We start from the raw sequence: 16,267 nt of genomic DNA, 5'->3' as shown, positions 1-16,267 counted from the left end.
TATATCCGGCGTTTTCCCAAAACTGGGGTTCAGAGCAGTTTACAAGATTAAAACAGTACAATTAAAAACCCAGAAAAGTGTTATATTAAAACAAAATTAAATGACTGCAATATTAAAAGAAATACCATATGAAAGAGTGAAATATATTTAAGAAGATAGAAATGTTTAAAAATGTTTTCATTTTATTATTATTATTTTGCAATAATATTAAAGAGTAAAACATATCTGCGAGGTCAGAAGTGCTTAAAAATCATTTTGTCATCATCGTCTTTATTTTTATCATCCTTATTTATTATGACGATGATGCAATGTCATGAAAGAGTGAAACATACTTGAGATGTCAGAAGTGTTTAAAATCATTTTTATCATCATCCTCGTTTATTATTATTATTACTATTACTATTACTATTACTATTATTATTTTGCACCCAGCCTCCCTTTCCCTCCCCTGGGAACTTAAAAGCCAGGCATGCAATTGCAAGTGCAACCTTTGCAGGCAGGGCAAGCGCCTCCTTTGCTGCATCCTCTCTCTTTCTGAGCCCTTAAAACTTGCTTGCAAGAGAAGGAGAAGGAGGGCTTGAGAAGTGCAAGGACCTTTTCCTTGCAAGGAGCAAGGCTCCCTCCTGCAGCCGCTTCCAGGTGCCTCTGTCCCAAGGCAGGCGCCCCTCCCTCCCTCCCTCCCTCCCTCCCAGGAGCCAGTCACAGGTGCAAGGGCGTTCACACGTTCCTCAGAGACACGGGAGTGTCCCTGTCCCTTTCCCCAGCAGCCTTGCCTCCCTGGGCTGAGGAGAGGGGCTCCCACCTGCGGCGAAGTTTCCCGTGAAGCTGCCTCTCACACTCCCTAGTCCTCTCCTCCTCCATGGCTTCCTTGCCTGACTCCTCTGGCGGCTGCTGCTGCTGCTGCTTCCGCCGCCATGACAGCGCCCAGCCGAGCCCTGGGAGTGTGTTGCCGGGCGAGTGGGAGTGCGCCTGCGCGGCCCAAGGGGCGGGGCTGAGGAGCAGGAGGAGGGACCCAGGGAGGGAGGGAAGGGGCGGCCACTGCGCAGGCTCAGGTGGGCCCAGGTGCGCCCAGGTGAGCTCTGGACGGGGCCACGCCCCCTCAGCGAGGAGGGAGGAGGAGGAGGCCTAGGGCTCGCGTCTCCTCTCTCGCCACAAAAGGGGCGGGGCCATAAAAGGCGTTCCTCCTCCTCCTCCTGAGGGAAATAAATAAGCCTGCTGCTTCAGTTTAAGGGTTTGTTTAGGCAGGGAGTGTGTGAGGGAAGCACCAGGTGACACTCTAGAGGAGTGTATTTGTGTGTATGTAAAAAAGAGAAAAAGACACACACACACACACACACTCACGGCGCTGACCCCCAAATATATGTCCAAGGAGGACAAAATGGAGGACGTGTCCAAAAATTAAAAACATAGTAATGTGAATCCATGCTAAATGTCACACTCAGCATTGCCAGATATGTTCTCATAACAGCCAAGGAAGACAAGGCATTGCAAAATGGAGGCTCTTCAAGGGGGAAAACACTGAGGATATGACCAAATAAAAGATAAAAACACTCATAGAAATATAAGTTCATGCTTCTGAGTCAGGATCAGGGTGACAGGATATGACCTAATAACTGCCAAGGAGGACAAAATGCAGGACATGGCCAAAATAAAAGCTAAAAACACAGAAATGCGAATTTATGCTTCTGACACAAACCTATGTACATGTAAATACATTGAGGCTATGCATATGATATTGTAAAGTTATAACTTCAATGTTGCTAGTTGTCTCAAGCATTTCAGATAAGAGAGACCCAGCAGAAATTCCTTCCACATCTGGTACTTTGAATTCTTGGTCCCAGATGTATACTAAGATATACCCCTCTTAAAATGCTGCTGTCACTTTGTTGTTATTGCTGTTATTGTTGTGTATTTTTTACTTCTTGTGACCCTAAGGTGAACCTATCACGGGGTTTTATTGGCACATTCCTTCAGAGGAGAGTTGCCATTGCTGTCTTCTCTGAGGCTCAGAGATTACGACTTGCCCAGAGTCACCAAGTGGGGATTTGAACCTTGTTCTTCAGTCATAGTCAAATGCCCCAATCACTACATCACTCTGGCTCCTGCTGCTGTTAGTATTTTTTCATAATTACTGAGTTTATGTAACCTCATCTCCATGTGCTCTCTGAACAGCTCCAAGAAACAAAGAGCACAGTATTTAATACCAAAATGCAATAATTACAATTGTGCTTTGAAGATTGCAGAAGCAATAATTGTAACATAATTTTTCCTTGTTGCACAGAAGACTAAAATTAAGCTTTAGGGCTGTATATCATTAAAATTACTATGCATTAAAATGCTCAAAATTGGTTCAAGTGGTTAGTTCTGATAGATCTCAAACTATTTCTACTTTCAGTTTTACAATTCTGCTATAATGTTATAATTAGGGCAACAGGATATTAGTGTGTGTGTGTGTGTGGTGTGTGTATATATATATATATATATATATATATTGCAGAGAAAATGCAAACTGATCAACAAGTAAGTATTAAGTGCTCAAGGTGAACTGTTTTCAATCTGCTTGTGTTTTCAGCATTTCCAAGGCTGATCTCAGAAATTAAAGCCTTGTACAGGCCAGCGAAAAGCACTGGGCTGGGATGAGGACTGAGCATCCGCACGCTCCAAACCCTACCACTGCTGCCAGGGCACCACAATGACATACCTCTGATGCTGCGTCCAAATGGCGCAGTGCCAATGGGGCATCATCATGCCACGCCACAGTGGCTATGGCACCCCTTCAAGGGCACAAAAAGCCGGCTCCTTTTTGTGCTCTATGGCGGTCGGATTGGTGCTGTGGCATGCGGTTGCTGCAGCACCAATCCAACCAGTAAAGGGGAGTCTGCAGACTGCCCCAAAGGGTCAGTCTGTATAGACCCTAAGTCTCCTATATAAGGAGCTCTCTCACAACAGCAAACTGATTTTTTGGTAATGAATGAACACCATTGGAAGTAATTTTTTGGCTCATGTCATGAGTATATGGTTTTGACAGCTAATCTATTTTATTATTTATTTATTTCATTTGTGTGCCTTCTTTCTTTCAAGAGGGAACCAAGGCAGTTCACAGATAAAAAAATGTTTTAAAATGTTTTTAAAATTTTATTTTTTAAATTCAATTTATATCAAATAGTTAATTGTTATGGATTGACTGTTAGATTACATACAATTGGGTAGACATAGATGGTTGAATACCATACATTATTTGACATGAAGATGTTTGTAACTGTGTTTATGAGCAATAAGATTTAATTTTAAAAATTACAATGAAATTTAAAACAGTTAAAATCATCTAAAAACATTATAAAATTACATAAAATATACAAATGTTAAAAGACATAGCTAAAACCCTCATACTCTAATCTAATGGTTGCTAATTCCATGTTTTTTCTCAGCACAAAAATATTCAGACATATTACACTACCAAAATGTAGGAATAAAGTTTTTTAAAATTACACTGCAGTTCATGTCTACAGTGCCAGGATGTCTGTGTTATCACTCAACAACTGTTTTGTGAATAGCCACTGATAGGGAAATAACCACTGTCTGTACTTTCTGCGTTTCATTTCCCTCTGACTGCATTATTTACATTTACATATATAGGGCACTGTACATATAGGACCAGCAGGATACAGTGGTTAGAACAGTGGTTCTCAAACTTTTCACCCTTGTAACCCCCTTTACATCTATATGTGGACGTCAGCCCCCACCCTTCAATATAGTATGTGTATGATAATAATTTGTTTTTTTAGTGTACATATTTTTATTCGCACATTCATATATGTTCATATTTTAACATTTTATAAATCTATAGCATTGTTCAAATTAGAACAGTTTTATTTAAATAAATTCAATATGTGTAAATTTTACTAATGCTGTCTCACACACAGCCACAATCATTGGATAATTACATCATTGGGTAATAACAGGAGTTTCCATTATTACCCAATGATGCACCAATTACAGTTTACGCATGGGACACAAATGGAAGAAGCACACGGGGTTGTGTGAAAAACTTTCCCCGATCATGCTATTAGCACGATTTAATCACGTTTTAATTATGCCTGCCTCCTGTGTAAAAAGGTCCAGAGAATTAGTGTGTGAGAGAAAATCATTTGCACACTGGAGGTGCTGTGAGGGTGTGAGATAATAAATGTGTGTGCAAGAGTGAGAGAAAAAAGAGTGTCACAGTGTGCATGTGTGTGAGAGAATTAGCATGTGAGAGTGTCAGCAAGGGAAGGAGTAGGAAGACCAAGTTATGAGAAAATGTAAGAATTAACTGGCTAAGGAGGTGTGAGCAAGAAAGCAAGCAAGAAAAAGTGTGCAGCTGAGCACAAACTACAAGTGAGTTCAATCCCAGCCAAGGGCTCAGGGTTAACTCAGCCTGGCATCCTTCTGAGGTCGCTAAAATTAGTACCCAGCTTGATGGGGGCAATTAACTTAAGTTGTAAATGCTTAGAGACTGCTCAGTGCTAAATAAAAGAAGCTGCTATTGCTATGTGTATGCGTGCATGTGAGCAAGCAAGAGAGAGGCTCCAAACAGTGGCATCACGGGGGTGTGGGGGTGTGGACCGCAACAGGTGGCACCCTAAGGGGGGATGACACCACTGCTCCTCAAACATCTGTATTTCAGCAGATACAGGCTGTGGCATTTGCCTGTCCATCTTTAAAATGCTGAAGAGATAGTGTGAGTGGGTGAGGGCCAGGGGGAGGAAAAAGGAGAGACCCTAGATTTTTTTTAATGCAAAAAATCAAATTTCAAAATTTATTTTTTATTTAAAAAAAATAAAATTTTAATTAAAATATTTAAAAACATAAAATGTTTACCAAATTTTCACTATAATCACATGAAACTATATATATCTACACACACATTCATTTTGTGCATGTGATATCGTAATTTAAGGATAATTTTAATTTTGTCAGTTGTTTATGTCACAATTATTACCATTAGATTCAGTGATATATGGGAATTATGATTTATGAGTAAATTAGTATAAAAAACATTACTGAAGACTCTGTATGGGTGTAGTATAAGAGATCAACGAAGAGATCACCAACCCTAGTGACTCCACTGGCTCCAAGCATGCTTCCTCACTTTTCTCTTCCCTTCTAGGACAGAAAAGTTTGGGAAGAGGAGGGAGGATCAGGGCCTCTAAGTCTCTCCCCCGCCCCCGCCGCCATACCATTTAGAGCAACCCTCACACCCTCCTGGGGATCCCAGTCCACCGTTTGAGACCCACTGGGTTAGAATGGGACCTGAGAAACTCAAATTTGAAAATACACTGAGCTGTGAAACACACTGAGTGACCCAGGGCCAGTCATTCTGTCTCTGAGCCCTACCTAATTCACAGGGTTGTAGAGGAAGAAGAAAACCAGGTATAATGCCTTGACTTCACTGAAGGAGAGACAAATTATTAATGTAACTAATATTAATTTGTTGTGTGCCTTCTAGTCCTTTCTGACCTCTGGCAAACCTATCATGGGGGTTTCTTAGCAACTTTTGTTCAAAGGGGATTTGCCATTGCCTCTCTCTGAGGCTGAGAGAGTATGACTTGCCCAAGGCCACCCACTAAGCTCCCATGGTTATACAGGAATTCAAATCCTGGTGTCCTGAAGTCCTAGTCCAACTCTAAAAGCATTATGCCACACTGGCTTTCTAGTAATACTAGCAATATATACTATTTGTATCAAAAGTAAGCAATGATACCATGTATGATTCTAATCCTCAAAAGCTATACCACAATAAATTTGTCAGTCTTTAATGTACTTTAAGACGCCTTGTTTTACCAAAAATGCAGCAATTTTTAAAAGATGTAACCTGTTTCTAAAAGCCATAAGTAGAAAGAAAGTAAGATAATAAATCCTACAGGAGAGTTCTTGAAAGATGTGTCTCAAAATAAAAACCCCAAAACCAACAGCTTCAGTTTCAGTTTCTTCAAACAACTAGCTCTTGTTTGTATATTGTGCTGCTCATTGTTAATCTAATCAGAGATTTATAGAAAATCATCCTTCTTGCCTTCTGATTTCAGTGGAAAAATACTTAATGGAAGAAGCTAACCAAGTCTTATGCCATACTTGATGTCTTTTAGAATGAAAAAAATATATGGGTGTGCAAATATGAAAGGTTCCAAAATTAAAGCAAATTGCAATACAATGTTTTGTGCCATTACTGAAACATATCTATTGGTACTGTATTTATTAATTTGTTTTATCTCTTGCACACAATAGATTAGTCCTAGTAATTTAGCATCTTTTGTACTGTGTAAAAAGATTAACTTGGTTTCATCTGTTGAATCATCACTGCTAATTCTTAAATTTGTTTCTCCTCCCAAAATCTTTTGCCAAAGGCAAGTACTCAGGTTCAAGCCTGCCCAGCAAAGTCAAAGAAGCACAGTGAATGGTGACCAAGCTGAAAATCATCCAAGAAAGATAAACAATGCATATTTAACAAGCCTAATATGGGGGGGGGGGGGAGGGGGGTCTGTGTAGATCTGTATTTGTGCACAATATCTTGATTCTGTGTGAATGTTTATCCTCCTGCATTTCACATGGTAAATAAACTGCATGACTGTGAAAAACCACATACTTTGCCTTTGCAGATCTTACTGAACTTCCTGTTGTTATCCCCCCCCCCCCCCCCCCCGTATTTAACAGACTGCAAATTTAAAACAAATACACCAGATATGATCTGGCACACACCTCACTTGTCTCAAGTTACTGTATTAATTTCTTAATGCTGCAGAATTGCTTTTACCTTTTGTAATAGTGTTTACAATACATCCATTAAATCAAGTTAAGCATGTTAGTCTGGTTTTTTTAAAAAAGATAAAAGATGAGCATTACACAAGCCCATAAAAAAGCCTTTCAGCCTTAATATGGTATAGCTCTGCATATGTGAACTAACTTTTCTAATAGAACAGTAGTCTGCTGGTAAAGTGTTAGGCTGCAGTGAAATAATTGCAGCTTGGAGGTGTCCCATTAAAGTCAATGGAACTTACTGAATCATAGGGTTGTCAGATTTTTAAAACAGCAATAAAGGTCAACCGAATTTCTTGCCATGCAGGATTGGTAATCAGGAAGTAGATAATAATACATTTGTGTTCTACCTAAATACCAACGTAAAGTACTGGTTTCAGTTTACTTAGATATGTAGTTCTCTCTAAAATTATCATATTGTCTATACTTATAAATTACATGATGCTCACATTTGTCTTTGTGGAGATCCCACACCCAAAACAAAGGATTTCCCCACCCCCAAAAAACTAATTCAGTCACCATAAAAGGAAAATTTTTTAAATCCTCAAATAGGGAACATCCCTTGTAATACAGAACACTGTCAGCCCTAGCAGTGGCATCCCTAGGCTTGGTGTCACCTGGTGCAGTAACTCATGGTGTTACCACCCCCTGTGACCTCCTCCCGTTTCACACCATACAGAATCCTTAGCAATGGTTTTTTTGCCCTAATGCTACTTATAAATTTTAATTCCCCTATAGCACTGAGTATAATGCTAATAGTTGTGACATAAACAACTAGCAAAATTAAAATTATACCTTCAAATTACAATAACATATGCACAACCTAAATGTATTTACATATGCATAGTGAAGATTTGGTTAAAATGTGATGTTTTTAAAGAAAATTTTAAAAGAACAAAAAAATTAAAAATGCAAATTAAAAAAATTGAAATTTGAATTTTAAAAATTCAGGGCCTCTCCTTTCTGTTCCCACTGAGCTTCACTCCACTTCCACCATCTTTTAAAGCATTTTAAAGGGAAGCAGATGAATGCCACAGCCAATTTCTGCCAAAAAGTAGATGTTTGAGAAGCAGTGGTGTCACTCCCATTTAAGGTGTCACCTGATGCATTCCACACACCCTACACCTCATAGTGACGCCACTGAGTCTTATAAGAGATAAGCTTTCTGGTCCTCAAATAAGGGACACCTGGGGTGCATCCGCATCACAGAAGTAACCTGGTTTGACACCACTTTAACTGCCATGGCTCAATGTGTTATTCTGGTGCCACAACAAACTATAATTCCCAGAAATCCATTGCACTGAGCCTTGATAGTTAAAGTGGTGTAAACCAGATTGTTTCTGTACTGCAGATGCAGCCCTGGCAACCCTTCTAAGTATATACAACTCTGCTGTAAGAAACTAACTTGGACCACCAGCATCCAGTAGTGTAGTCCCATTGATGGCAATCCCTTGTCTGCAGTGCCCAAACCAGCTCCACGGGACATGAAAACCAGTGAAGCAGGTTTTTTGGCATCACAGAAAACAGCAAGGAGAAGGAAAAGAAAGCACCATCATTTAGGCATTAGTTCAACCTTGGATTTAGGCCTAGTTTTGTGAACAAATTTTTAAGTATTTGTTAGCTGTGTCAAAACATGTTCTTACCACTCCAGCTTCATTATTAAGACAAGAATTATTGCCTGGTTGTAAAACTCCTCCAGTCTAACACTTGTTTAATACCTGCTCAAAACCTCTAGGAGAGCTTATCTGAGGTATTATGTGAAAAAGTCATCTAGTTTTATCCACCCTTTTCAACAAAGAAGAAGTTCTGAAATGCTGCTTGAGGTCAGCAGTTCATTGGATGAAGATAAATAAACTGAACCTCCATAAAGATGAGCTAGGCGTTCTCGTTGACTGATTTCATCTGGCCAGGGACAGATGGTAGCTATTAGATGTGACACAAAGCACTTTTAATTAACTAAAGCTGGTACACCAACTGTGACTTCCAAGAACACCTCCCCTAAGTTATTGACAACTACATAACATCCACATTGTTGTTACTGTGTGCCTTCAAGTCATTTCCGATTTGTGGAGGCCCTATCATGGGGTTTTCTTGGCAAGATTGTTCAGAGGAGTTTTGCCATTGCCTTCCTCTGGGGTGAGAGAGTGTGACTTGCCCAAAGTCACCCAATAGGTTTCCATGGCCAAATGAGAATTTGAACCCTGTTCTCCAGTCCAGCGCTCAAACCTCTACACCATGGTGGCCCTCTTAGCATCCATATTAGACTACTCCAATATGTATTGCGTGAAGACTACATGGAAACTTCAACTGGTGGAGAATAGGTTAAACAACTGACCAGAACTAGACCCATGGAATTCATCTCATCAGTATAAAAATAATGGCTTTTTCTCACTTTAGGAGGGAGAAGCAAAATTCCTAGCAATAGTGTTGGCTTTTAACACCTTTAATGATTTGGAATCTTGATATTTAAGGATACCCTTCCCTATATGAGCCTTGCTATTTGATAATCCTCAGAAGCTTTCTCCCAGGTGGGCTTTAGAAGTAAGGTGAATGGCAAAAAGAGAGCTTTTTGTATAGCAATTCCAATTATAGAACACCCTTTTCAGAGATACTCACTTCACAGTCACTCCATGGCTAGAATCTTGTAAATTATGCTGGCATCATCCCTGCTGTGCTTGTATGTAACTTCAAGTCACCTGTTTACTTACAGTGACCCCATTTATTTAATAGGATTTTATTAGGCAAGGAATCATGGGGTTTTCTTGGCAAAGTTTGTCCAGAATGAGTTTGCCTTTACTTTCTTCTGTGGCTGAGATAGTGTGACTTGCCCAAGGTCACCCAGTAGGTTTTCAAATGAGTATACTAATGACTAATACAATAAATTTCTCAAAAATGTTTAAGAGGAAAAACACAATGAAAAGGTCATACGTCAGAAATGGTAGTACTATTCCATGATTCATAGCATTTAGTTGTGCTGAGATGCAAACAAAACAAAGCAAACCCTCCTATACCTCATTTATAACTCTTGAGCATAAGGATAATTACCCAGAACACGGTTTAAGGTCATATTCCAGGAAAACTAGATATTTTTCAACGATTATCTCAATAGGTTTAACATGATTTTCTTGTAGAAAATCCAGATTTTCTGGCTGTCAGTATTTAAAAACAAGGTGTTTCTATAAATAAGTGTGGAAATGGAGGTAGAACGATTTGGAAAGGATGGTACAACAATAACACTGTTGACACCACTCTTTAACACAGTAGTTTATCTATAATATTAGCATCCAGAACAGGCACAGGAAACATGTGGCTCTCAATATGTGACAGGATTGTAATTCTCACAGTCATCTATGCTGGCTAGGGCTCATGGGATCTACAGTCTGAAGACATTTGCAAGGTTATACATTACCTGTCCCTGGAAGGAATACATTTTCAGCTACCCATGTGCACAAAACACACACACACAATAAAATGAATGGTCAAATGAATAAAACTAAGCAATAGCAGGCTGAAATGGTTGTTTAAAACACAATTTAGATACAAAAACATGAAATCAAATTCAACATAAAAGACAATAATAAATACTGTAAACCAAACTTCATGTGACCAGAATTGGACCCCCCCCCCCCTTAAGCAAATTTGCACCAGAATTATGGGCACATGGCTTGTGGTCCTGGATCACTCCAGATTAAAATCAATCTGTGGGTCTCCAGAAGAAAGGTTCAAAATATTCCAGATTAATCCTGGGATGTTACACTGATGTAGACTGGGCCTTGGACAATACATGTAGAAGAATACAATAGTTCTTTGACTAGTATGCAGAAAGATCCAAGAGAACCAATAGGGTCACAATCCCTGTTCTTCTCTCAATGAAAATCAGTTAAAGTTTCTACCTCACAACCATGCCTACAGCTTAATGTAAATTGATCTAGATAGTCAGTTTTATCTCAGACTGACTAGATTTGCCCAGCTACCATTCTCACAATCATTTTAAGCAAAGAAGTAATTTTAACCAATGGCCTCCAGTTGTTAATGTTATACGGGTCTAGCATAATATCTTCAGGATCAGTTTAGCCATTTTTCAGAGAATCATTTTCAGTCTTCTGAAGACAACCAGATATAGCCACAATTAATGCCTTGTTCAAACCCAGAAACTCCAAACTGGACAGCACATACTCTGGACTTCTCCATAAGTAACATTGCATTCACAGTGGAATCCAAGTAAGGTTGACAGGTTGTATTCAGGATTGGTCTCCTGTAACTTTAATCCTGAACAGATTGTGGAACAGAATGTGGTACTGTAAAACTCAGCCAAGCAGGATATTTGGGCGCATCCACACTGACTTAAAGTTCCAGATATTATTCCTGTTCTTTCTTACTTTATACAGGGTTTAAAAAGGCAAGCTTACTGCTGAACATAAAGAAAACAAAAATAATGGCCAAAGAGGATCTACATAAATTAAACCTAGATAATGAGGAAATTGAAATAGTCAAAAATTTCCCATACCTTGGATCAAATGTTGATCAGAATGGAGACTTCATTCAAGAAGTAAGACTAGGAATGAGAAGGGCAGCTATGAAAGAACTAGACAAGATACTAAAGTGTAAAGATATACAAAAGAGCACTAAAGTTAGAACCATTCATGGCATTGTATTCCCTTTCATCATGTAGGGATGTGAAAGCTGGACAATGAAGAAAGCAGACAAGATGAAAATCAACTGATCTGAGATCTGATGCTGGGGAAGGGTGCTGAGGATATCATAGATGGCCAAAAAGACAAACAAAGGCACAGTACAAAGCACCAAAAAGAGGCGCCTCCCTGGCCCCTCTCTTTGCTCCACAGGAGTGCTGCAGCAACCAAATTGTGCAGCGCTGCTGCGGAGCAAAAGTGCCTGGAAGCGGCTCCTTTTTGCGGTGCTGCAATGCCGCAAAGCACCAGAGACAGCGCGATGACGTCGCAGCTGCAACGCCCATTTGGAAGCGGTGCAGCTGTGACGTCATCATTACGCACCCTGTCTGATGGGTGCTCCGCCCACCAGGCAACCCTCACACGTGACAAGGGTGCCACAAAGGCCATTGGGCCCTAAAAAAGATCAAGCCAGAACTCTCAGTGGAAGCCAAGATAATGAAACTGAGGATTTTGGCCACATCATGCATGACTCATTAGAAAAGACAATAATACATAGAAAGTAATAGAAAGAGACACACACCAAATGGACATACTCCATCAAGGAGCTTGCGGGTCTGAATCTGCAGGACCTAAGCAGAGCAGTGGAAGGCAGGGGGTCTTGGAAATGTCTCAGCTCATCGGGGTCAACTCATTGACAGTTGACAACAACAACAACAACAAATACACCAACCTGGGGATCTGGTATAAAAAGTTACTGATTGTACCAGAAGATGACAAATATTAGTCTGGGATAAGCAAAATACATTCCGAAAAGACAGAACTAGGCCTTTCTGGTCTTTTAAATCAGTCTAAGGGTTGATCCAGACTAATTTAAAAGACTCAAAATTCCTAGATTTTGTTACTATTCTTTATGATTTTATTTGGGATATCCATGCATTTTTTGTTTATCCCAGAATATTTTCTGTCAGCTTCCAGTATGATCAGAAACTTTTTTATAACCATTCCCCAAGTCAGTTTATTTTAACCCAATATAAAATTGGAAAGAACAGGAACAAAATCAGTGTGGATATGCCCTAAATGTACCAAGGGGACTTTTCCTCTCTTACCATTCAAAGTCCAATCTTTAGCTTCTGTTGTACCCTCCCAATACAGCTATTGCCTTGTCAGTGGAGAGTGAGGAAGGGATCATTGAGGCAATGGCAACAACAACAGAGCTGGGGGGGGGGGGTCTTCTATGTCCCCTCCTTCTGCTTTCCACCAGGGAGGCAAGAGCTGTGTTGGGAGCTCATGCGTGTGGATGAAAGCTAGAGTTTGGAAGATAAGAGAGGATAGGTACCTTTATCCTGCTTGACAGAATTTTATGATATCTTGTCCTGCTCCAAAATTGGTTCAGGAATAAAGTCAGAGGGAGCCATTCTGTATCCATCCTGGCAACACTAATTCCGGATCATTAGGATGCATAGATGTCTAGTGCATTACAATATGCTGTCGATGGATTTACCATAACTTCTTCCACCCACCAGGCAGAATTTCAAAAGGCCCCACATCAACCAGAAAAACTGCACTGGACATCACTCAAAGAATGCAATAGCTGAGGTGGCATCTGTTTCTACACCTTCATCACCAAAGGATAAGGCCACAGTGAGTTTTCGGCTGTGTTCAACTGAATTCCTCATGCGTTTTTCTCCACCTGCCTTCCAGACAGCTCCTAACTTGTGTTGCTGCTGTCAGGTCAAGTAACTACTAAAGGAGCTGCATGGGTTCTGCTCAGTGGAAAAGGACACCTAGGAATAATATTGTCAACTGCCTGCATCTTCTCCATTATAAAGGACAACAAGGATTTGTTGGATTAAGTTTGATTCTATCACACCTATCTTAAAATCCCTACACTGGCTGCCTATTAGTTTCCGGGCACAGTATAAAGTGTTGGTTATTACTTATAAAGCCCTACATGGCCTGAGTCCAGCTTACCTGAGAGAATGCCTCCTCCCGTATAATCCTTCCTGTACTCTCAGGTCCTCAGGGAAGAACCTACTACAGTCACAGAGAACTAGACTGGTAACTACTTCCCAGAGGACGTTTTCTGCTGCCACTCCTAAAATCTGGAACGATCTGCCGGACAAGATCCGCCAACTAACATCTTTTGAGGCCTTTAAAAAGGCAATAAAAACAGATCTCTTCTGGCAGGCCTTCCCAAACTGATCCCCTAATTTCACTCTCCATGTGCCTAAATTGTTCTCTTTGGACTGATTCGAATGCCTTTGATATTTTTGTTTTCTCTTTTTCTATGCTGTTACCTGCCTTGATCCAACAGAGGGAGAGGTGGGTCATAAATAAATACTATTATTATTATTATTGTTATTATTATTTGACAAGAGCACTACTATGCCAGCAAAAGAACAAAAAACAAACAAAAGAAAGTTGTCAAGACTACATCAGGATCCATTAGCCTTTGGCATCTGAGTAGGTCACCACTAATAATAAAAAAAACCCTTTAACAACAAAAATTTCAAGGGTAAGTAATCCCACTATGACAAGGGAATGGGTGTCAAAACTCTTAGATTTCTATTTGCTTGTCCAGTTCAGAAAACTAAGTCTAGAGCATATCTTGATTCTTGTAGTGGGTTGACAGCATATTGGAAAAGCTATGAACTTCTGAGATGCCCCATCACACAAGTTAGTTCTAACATGGATACTGGACAGTCATCCTAGGTATCAGCAACACCAAATTCAAAACCATTTCCACTAGATGTTTTAGCTGGATATTGGGTGGATAATAGGTCGGCAGCATCCTCACCTGTTCAAGGTGCCCATTACAAAGTAAGTGCAAACATTCAAAATTGGCACCATTGGATCAGAGGCTGGAAAGAAAGGTGGAATTGCCTTTGATTAAGAGCAACTCACTCTTATCAGCTCTTCAGCCTATGCTAATAGGCTAAATGCTGACATGGCCATAGCTGGGAGAGACTAAACCCACCCAATCCCAGTTTCTATGGATAAAAATCAGGTTGGCTTCTTCAACTATTATTAAATTATAGAAGATTTTGTTTTGGGGTCACCATGCTATTCAACAGTAGTGCCAGAAGGCAAGAGGACAGTATGATAACCAGTAAGCTTCTTCTTTGGGTAACAGCTGTAAAAGGGAACAGATGTTGGCTCCTTCTTCCCATTTTGTAGTTTATTTTGATGTAATCTCCTTCTGAGGGAACACACCACTTATTTATGTGCACAGCCTTTGTTTATTCTTAGCTGCACTTAAAAGACTTCAAGGGAAGAATATTTTTAATCAGGAAAATATATTAAGCAAAGCTTTGTACTGCATATTTTAAATAAAGGGTTGGGATGGTTGGCAGCTTATCCAAGCCAAAGCTTGAAAACCAGTTGCTACAGCTGGCACTGTCTGTGGCTATTGCTCACATCATTCCCCTCATTTGCTAATAAAATATATTTGCACTAAAACCTTGGGCAGAAGAAAAGTGCACTCTGCCAGCATCCATAGCCTCTTATAGAACCCATACTGAAGAATTCTGGAAGCTATAAATAGTACTGAGGAGTGGCAAGTCTGGATTAGTACATCTGCAGTCAGAATTTGTCATGAGAGTGGGAAATAAGGAAGCTGCAATTCTAATAGTGTCTGTGGAAAGACAAACAGTGTATATGGAAATACATTTTCACTCTAGAGGACAGAGTAATGTACTATGAGTACTGTTGTGTTGACAATTTGCCATAATTTTATTTAGGTCTGACATAAATTTTCCCCATAAAGCCTGGTGAAGAGTGTCCCAGTGTGCAAGGCTGATTTAAAATGTATGTGTAGGCAGTAATGTTTCATTTATCCAGATCTTCTCTGTCCAGATCTCATTACATGCTGACATACTTTATGTTCTTTGACACATCAATATTGGGGTAGTATTGTTCTACAGGAGTCATAATGTTTCTTCCTCGAACTCCCTTTTGTGTGATGCCTATAATAAATGTGACAGTAATCGGACAGTTTCCCATGGACTTCAAGAAATACATATTTAGCTTGCTTCCTGAGTGTTCTTCTTTAAAGTAAATACAATTTCTTACAATGCTGAAGTTAAACATGAAATGCTGCTGCCCTTATTCAATATTCTATTGATACCTTTTGGGTCCCCCCCCCCCACCCCAACTATTGTTGTGTCATTCTGTTGCCTCTTAAATCAACGGTTCGATCCTGATAGATAACCTCCTTTCCCATGTGTTACATTACTCCTTGAAAGTAAAACAGTGTGTGTTGTGCACATAAATCCATGCAAAGGTAAGATGGAAGGTGTAATATTCTGAAATGTGAAAAATCACTGTGTTACATGATTACATACTGCATTGCACACAACAAGACAGAGTTAGGCAAAATGTCAGCATTCAAGCATTTGTATCTTTAATACATATATACACACATAGCTAAGAGAATGTTGGCAGGTGTACACTGTGGATGTTACGACAAATAAAATTGTTGTTGGCTACAGCAGGGATTTGGTTTATACAATTACTAGGTAGCATAGTGTAGGAATTATTTAATGTTGTGATACTATTTTATCTGTTAAATAATTTGGCTACAAATTCTGTTACAATAATATGAAATATCAGACAAGCAAATGTAACCTACATTATATTGCACAGATAAAATGGTTGAAACAATATTATAGTTCTCATTTTATTTTTAATTTTTTTTAAAAAAAAAATCGTTAGCAAAATTAAATCAAAACAGAGTCCTGAGCAGCTTGCAAGATCAGTAATAAGAAGGTTCCTGCATTCAAGTTTACAACGTAAAAGAACCATCACAAAATAAAAAGAGATGGGAGGCTTGAATCATATTCGAG

General features: G+C 39.6%; 1 protein-coding gene across 10 annotated transcripts in view; it reads right to left on the bottom strand.

The window, feature by feature from the left end:
• The window catches only part of LRBA (LPS responsive beige-like anchor protein), a 430,053-nt gene extending 429,113 nt beyond the window's left edge, over positions 1 to 940 (bottom strand). For all 10 annotated transcript variants that reach the window (XM_089525694.1, XM_089525696.1, XM_089525700.1 and 7 more), the window contains exon 1: positions 803 to 940. The gene's annotated coding sequence lies outside the window, so the exon portion shown is untranslated. The remainder of the gene's footprint in view (positions 1 to 802) is intronic.
• Between the last annotated feature and the right edge of the window lie 15,327 nt (positions 941 to 16,267).

This window comes from Sceloporus occidentalis, unplaced genomic scaffold, assembly GCF_023333645.1.
Source record: "Sceloporus occidentalis isolate IW3139 unplaced genomic scaffold, rSceOcc1.0.p SCAF_5, whole genome shotgun sequence".
Taxonomy (NCBI): Eukaryota; Metazoa; Chordata; class Lepidosauria; order Squamata; family Phrynosomatidae; genus Sceloporus; species Sceloporus occidentalis.
This window is presented reverse-complemented; position numbering and strand designations above follow the sequence as displayed.